The following is a 6,838-nucleotide window of genomic DNA, read 5'->3' on the forward strand; positions in this document are numbered from 1 at the left end:
CAGACAGCATCAATCAGACAGCATCAATCAGACAGCATCAATCAGACAGCATCAATCAGACAGCATCAATCAGACAGCATCAATCAGACAGCATCAATCAGACAGCATCAATCAGACAGCATCAATCAGACAGCATCAATCAGACAGCATCAATCAGACAGCATCAATCAGACAGCATCAATCAGACAGCATCAATCAGACAGCATCAATCAGACAGCATCAATCAGACAGCATCAATCAGACAGCATCAATCAGACAGCATCAATCAGACAGCATCAATCAGACAGCATCAATCAGACAGCATCAATCAGACAGCATCAATCAGACAGCATCAATCAGACAGCATCAATCAGACAGCATCAATCAGACAGCATCAATCAGACAGCATCAATCAGACAGCATCAATCAGACAGCATCAATCAGACATCCAAACATTTCTTGAACCCAGGCAGGCTTGGTGCTGGGACCACTGCCCTGGGGAGCTTGTTCCAGTGCTTGACCACCGTCTGGGTGAAAAACCTTGTCCTGATACCCAACCTAAACCTCCCCTGATTCAGCTTCCTGTCCTTTCCCAGAGTCCTGCCACTGGTCACAGGAGTGAAGAGGTCAGGACCTGCCCCATCTCTTCCCCTCCTGAAGAACCACAGACTGCAGTGAGTTCACCCTTCAGCCTCCTCCAAGCTGAATAACCCAAGTGATCTCAGCCTCTCCCCATAAGTCATCCCACTCAGACCCTTCACCATCCATGGCACAACCTCTGACCCATTCTGTGTTTGACTCTTCAAAGTGCCTAAGGACCTCCTGAATGGAGGACTAATCCCCACAATGCTCTAGTGCAAAATATGGCCTTAATTCTCATGGAATTCCATGGCTGTTCCAGGTATTCCCCACCTTCAGAAGCACATTCCCATCCCCAGGTCATCCCATCCTAAGTGATCCTAGTCAAAGAGCCCAGAGATCCCCATCTGTGGGTTAGTTCCAGGACCACCCTTTGCACATCCCCTCTACTCCTATAAACAGGAGGTTACAACTTGACAGAAGAAAAAGACTATGGAAAAAGATGTAAAAGCAGAAAGCACAGTTGGAATAATTTATCCCAGGACTCCAGTGAACACCAGCATTAAACCATTAAAAATGCAAGAGGCCACTGAAAGAGAAAAGGGAACAAGGCTAGCAAAGGAATCATTTTTGTGAACATCTGCAAAATATTGAACAGTGCAAATTCTGCCTTTGTCTAGACACTGCAGGGATACCCAAACAAGTAGCAGCAAAGCCAGTCTGGAGCTCAGAAGGGTGTTCCAATTAAAAGTTCATGAGATACTCCAGAACTATGCCTAAACCTTTGTTGTGGTACGAAGGAAATTGATATTCATGTTTATTATTCCTTGGAATGCTCATTCCTTGTAATAAGTGTGAACACAGGGAAAGAGTGAGTAAAGTTGTGCAGAACCTCCTTCCACAGTTCCATCACTCCTGCTTGAAATATGACAGGATAACACATCCACAATGGAAGGCAGAATGAAGGTAGTTCATCTACCAGTCATCTCAGATTGGAGAAGAGAAGGTTCCAGGGAGGCCTCACAGCAGCATCCCAGTGCCTGAAGGGGCTCCAGGAAAGCTTGGGTAGAGACTTTTGACAAGTGCAAGGAGTGAGAGGACATGAGGGAATGGTTTTAAACTGGAAGATGGGAAATCAGGAGAAAATTAATTATGAGGGTGGTGAGACCCTGTCCCACGTTGCCCAGAGAAGCTGTGGCTGCCCCATCCCTGGCAGTGTTGAAGGGCAGGTTGGATGGGGCTTGGAGCAGCCTGGGCTGGTGGGAGGTGTCCCTGCCCAAGCAGGGGGGTTGGAACTGGATGATCTGTCAGGTCCCCTACAGCCAAACCATTCTATGATTCTATGGCAGCAGCTGCAACTTTTCCTTTCTGTAGATTTTAACAAGGAATATTTTCTCCGAAGACCATGGAGAACAGAGAAGACAACCAGACTTCATCAGGGCTGCAGGAGATGGATATAGCAGGAGTTCAGGGCAGAATTATTTGATACATCACTTGGGCTCCCCCAAAAAAACAGGCATCAAGATTCTGCATCTTCTTCCTTAGCACAGAGACTGGCAGGAACACACAGGAGCTGAAGACAAAACCAAGAGCCAGACGGATCTTTGAGATCCACACTCCCATCTCAAAGGCATTAATCAAAACATTCCAGCCTGGTTTGAACAAACAGCTGAATAATAGCACAAACAGTTGCAAACCCAGGGAAGGATGACATCAAATGGAAGCAGTATCTGAAGATGCCCAAACACTACGTTCTGGTGGACCACGCTGTGGCACCTGAAACAGGATTCCTACCTAGGGAAGTCATAAACTCCATCATCTGCACATGGCTGGAACAAATCACAGCCTCCTGGCAAGTTCAAATGTCCTACTTAAAACACAGCTTCAGTGAAACAAAAACACTCCGCAAAATCCCTTTCGGCAGAAAAGCGAAGGAAGCAAGATCAGAAGTTCCCAAAACCAGTATCTTGGAACCTTTTGCTGTGCCTTTTCCTAGTGACCTGTTAACGTTATTATCTCATCTTTTTAAAATATTTTGATTGAGTCAAAACGGTTTTACAGAATCTTTTCCATCAAGCACTTTTAAGGTTCATCTCTGATCCAAGTTAAAAAGGCAAAAGTCAGAGATTTTGAAAGCCCCCTTCCTCTTCCTCCACATTAATTTATTGCTGTACTTTTCAACCTCAGAAATGTAGCTGTAGATTTTTAAAAGCCAGTTGCTGAAGTTCTGCAGGGGATCTACATTTAAGGAAGTGAATAAACAACTCCAATTTTCAGAAGCACAGGAAGCATCTAATTTGTGGAGACACTGATAGGTGATAGCTGTAGATAAAGAATCAGAGAATGTCTTGGGTTGGAAGGAGCCTCTAAAGATCATCCAGTCCAACCCCGCTACCATAAGCAGGGACATCTCACACTAGAACAGGTTGCTCAGAGCCCCATCAAGCCTCTTCTTGAATGTCTCCAGGGATGGGGCCACCACCACATCTCTAAGCAACCTGTTCCAGTGATCCACCACCCTCATATTAAATAACTTTTTCCTAATGTCCAACCTAAATCTCCCCTTCTCTAGCTTGAAACCATCACCCCTTGTCCTGTTGTTACATGCTCTTGTGAGCAGCTCTTCCCCAGCCTTCTTGTAGGCCCCTTTCAGGTATTGGAAGGTGCTATAAGGTCCCCCTGGAGTCTTCTTCAGGCTGAACAGCCCCAACTCCCTCAGCCTGTCCTCATAAGAGAGGTGCTCCAGCCTTCTAATCATTTGGTTGCCCTCCTCTGGACATGTTTCAAAAGGTCCACATCCTTCTTGTGCAGAGCTCCAGGTGAGGTCTCACCAGGGCAGAGCAGAGGGGCAGCATCACCTCTCTTGATCTGCTGGCCCCATGTATCATGACAGAGCCCAGGAAGTTTGTGTATGTAGGTGTAGATACATAAATATACACAGACACACACATATATACATATATTTTAAGGTTTATCATCTTTGAAAATTGGATTTATCTACTGGCGAGGAATGTGCAAAAAGAGATGCAAATTCCAAGTTAGAGGCAATAACATCTAGACTTCCTGTCTAAAAAAAAAAAACCACACCCTTTTGAAAATAATGTCTGCGGAAAAGTGAGGAATCAAACTGTATCAGCACTTCAACACTGACAGCACTTTGCATGCAATCAAGAGTAAACAGACTCTGGAAACCTGAGCAAGTCTCCCAAGCTAAAAACAACCTCATTTCATCTGCCAAGCTCTCAATGAGTCTCTGCTCAGAAAACTCTTGCAACAGTTTTCTCTGGAAACAATCACTAAATCATTCACCACAGAAACACTATCAAGAGAGATGGAAAAAAATAAAAATAAATAATCCCATTAGTCCTGCAGCCCCAGCCATGTCACATCTCGAGGGAGAAAAAGCATTTCCACATCAACATAATTTAATCCTATTTCAGCTAGGCAAGAACAAAATGCAGGATTTGGTTTTAAAAAAAAGCAGCCAAAGTCAAATTTCTTTGATATGCTATTAGTTAAACACTTGTTTGTAAATTACTCAGATTCCTTGCTACGTTTGAGAAGCTGCTGCCACTGCAAACAAATCAAGGTTATTTAAAAAAAAATTAATAACTAAATCAGAGTTGATGTCTCTGGAAGCAAAGGACACAGGAAGTAAGTTCTTATCCCACGTACTGCCTGGCACAGGCAGGGCATTTAGCAGACCCAAGTTGCTCTATAACCACTGTCACAGAGCCAGGCTCCAAGAGTGAAGTACATACCAAGCACTACAAGCAAACTGAAGGAGGAATTTTTACCTTCACATCCCAAGAAAAAATACAGGTTGGGGGGACAATGGATTGAGAACAGCCTTGAGGAGAAGGATCTGGGGGTGCTGGTCGACGAGAAGGTCAACATGAGTTGGCAACATGTGCCCAGAAACCAGCTCTGTCAAGGGCTGCATCAAATGAAGTGTGGCCAGCAGGGCCAGGGAGGTGATCCTGCCCCTCTACTATCCTCTGGTGAGACCCCACCTGGAACACTGTGTGCAGCTCTGATGCCCTCAGGACAGGAAGGACATAGAGCTCTTGGAAGGAGTCCCGAGGAGGCCACAAAGGTAATATAAGGGCTGGAGCAGCTCTGCTATAAAGACAGGCTGGGAGAGTTAGGGTGTTCAGCCTGGAGAAGAGAAGGCTCCAGGGAGACCTTAGAGCACCTTCCAGTGCCTGAAGGGGCTCCAGGAAAGCTGGGGAGGGGCTTGGGAAAAGGGCAGGGAAGGAGGGAATGAGGGGGAATGGATTAAAACTGGAAGAGGGGATATTCAGGTTAGATATTAGAAATAAACCCTTCACTCTGAGGGTGGTGAGACCCTGGCCCAGGTTGCCCAGGGAAGCTGTGGCTGCCCCATCCCTGGCAGTGTTGAAGGGCAGGTTGGATGGGGCTTGGAGCAGCCTGGGCTGGTGGGAGGTGTCCCTGCCCATGCAGGAGCTTGGAACTGTCCCTTCCAACTCAAACCATTCTGGGATTCTAGGATTCTACTTCAAAGCCAAACATTTTCATGACATATATGGGGCTATGCACAAGAACTCCTCTCACAACACAGAGCTGAAGACTCCTACACTGGGCAACCTGCTACCCACACCACCAGGCTCTCAGGTCTTTTGCTCTACCAATTGCTTTGTGCATATTTATAATTTTGCCATTCAAACACAGCAGCCAGACTCCACAAAGGATGGAAAGGAATAAATTCACATTTGTCTTTGCTAACTTGGTAGGACACAATGCTAGTCTGCAAGATGACTTCTGTACTGCGTGGGCGTTACAGCTACTGCCCTGCAAGGAGAAGCTGCTACACCCTAAGAAAAAACAAACACAAAGTCCATCAAGTATTCTCTGCCATGTATAAACACACATACACAGGTGGAAAAACATACACAAAGCATAAATAATACATTTAGCACCTACAAAACTACAATATTGACTTCAAAACCTCCAGGGTGGACAAACAGCTGTGAGGTTGTGTTTATAAAACTGAGATTTGAGAAGAGATCCCTACACTCCTGTGCAGTCACACACTGCTTGAGGGTCCTTTCCAACACTTCCAGGTGGCAACAGGGTGATGATGGTTCAACAGGGCGATGGTTCAACAGGGTGAATTTTTCCCTGATTTTCAAGTGGACTGTGGTCATTGAAGAATCCAAGGGAAAGGAGGGAGTTAGGAAGCTGAAGCTACAGCACAGGGCTTCAAAGGGCTCCAACCTTGAGTGCTGCCTGGTTTGGCTTTTTGTAAGACAAAGACAAAAGGGAAGCAATGAAGAGGATGAAGATCTCACAAAACAGAGGATGCTTCAAAGAGAAATATATTATGGAAAAGAATCCTCTGGTTTTAGCTTCTCTAGTTCTGGGAGCCCATGGACAGCACAAGAAAATCAGACAGCAAGCAGTGGCATCTCTGGGGTTAAAAGCCAAATCTGAGGACTGGAGAATTCCAGATACATCCATGTGTTTTTAATGATAACACAAGTCATCCTAGCAGTGTATATTTTTCAAATACAAATTAGGATACACTGACAAAGCTCCTGCAGAGACACGAGCTGCACAGCCAGGCAAAGACCCAAAGCTGTTATCTCATTACCATCTCATCAATCCAAAGCCATTCTCTTGCTAACAGCTCAGTGCAAAAAGACACTAAGTTGAGAGTATCTTACAACTTAGGACTAAATCATTCTGCAGCACTTAATTCCAAAGCTCTGCAACACTGAAGGCACACTGCATGCTTCTTCATCAGAAGAAATACAAAAGAGAAAAAGCAGATTGTATTTTCTTCATTAGTCACCAGGAAAGGCTGGTTGGGTTTATATACTACACTAAACCTTAACCTCTAAGAGGTCATCAGTGGATCTCAAAATTGGTTTGTGGTGCTTTCAGTAAGACTGTAGTGACACCTATGATGCCACAGGAGACTTATCACAGAGTGGTGGGGGTTGGAAGGGATCTTTGGAGATCATCTAGTCCAGCCCACTGCTAGAGCAGGATCCCCTAGAGCAGATCCCACAGGAACACATCCAGGTGGGGTTGGAATGTCTCCAGGGATGGAGACTCCACAACCTCCCTGGGCAGCCTGTTCCAGGGCTCTGTGACCCTCAGAGTAAAGAAGGATTTTCTCCTATTCAGGTTCAACCTCCTGTGCTCCAGTTTGTGCCCATTGCCCCTTGTCCTGTCCCAGGACACCACTGGGAAGAGTCTGGCCCATCCTCCTGACACCCCTGGAGATATTGATCAGCATTGATGAGACCCCCCC

General features: G+C 45.7%; 1 protein-coding gene across 1 annotated transcript in view; it reads right to left on the reverse strand.

The window, feature by feature from the left end:
- ATRN (attractin) overlaps window positions 1-6,838 on the reverse strand; it is a 136,683-nt gene that overhangs the window by 127,342 nt on the left and 2,503 nt on the right. The window lies entirely within an intron of this gene.

This window comes from Chaetura pelagica, unplaced genomic scaffold (genome assembly GCF_000747805.2).
Source record: "Chaetura pelagica isolate M959 unplaced genomic scaffold, ChaPel_1.0 scaffold347, whole genome shotgun sequence".
Taxonomy (NCBI): domain Eukaryota; kingdom Metazoa; phylum Chordata; class Aves; order Apodiformes; family Apodidae; genus Chaetura; species Chaetura pelagica.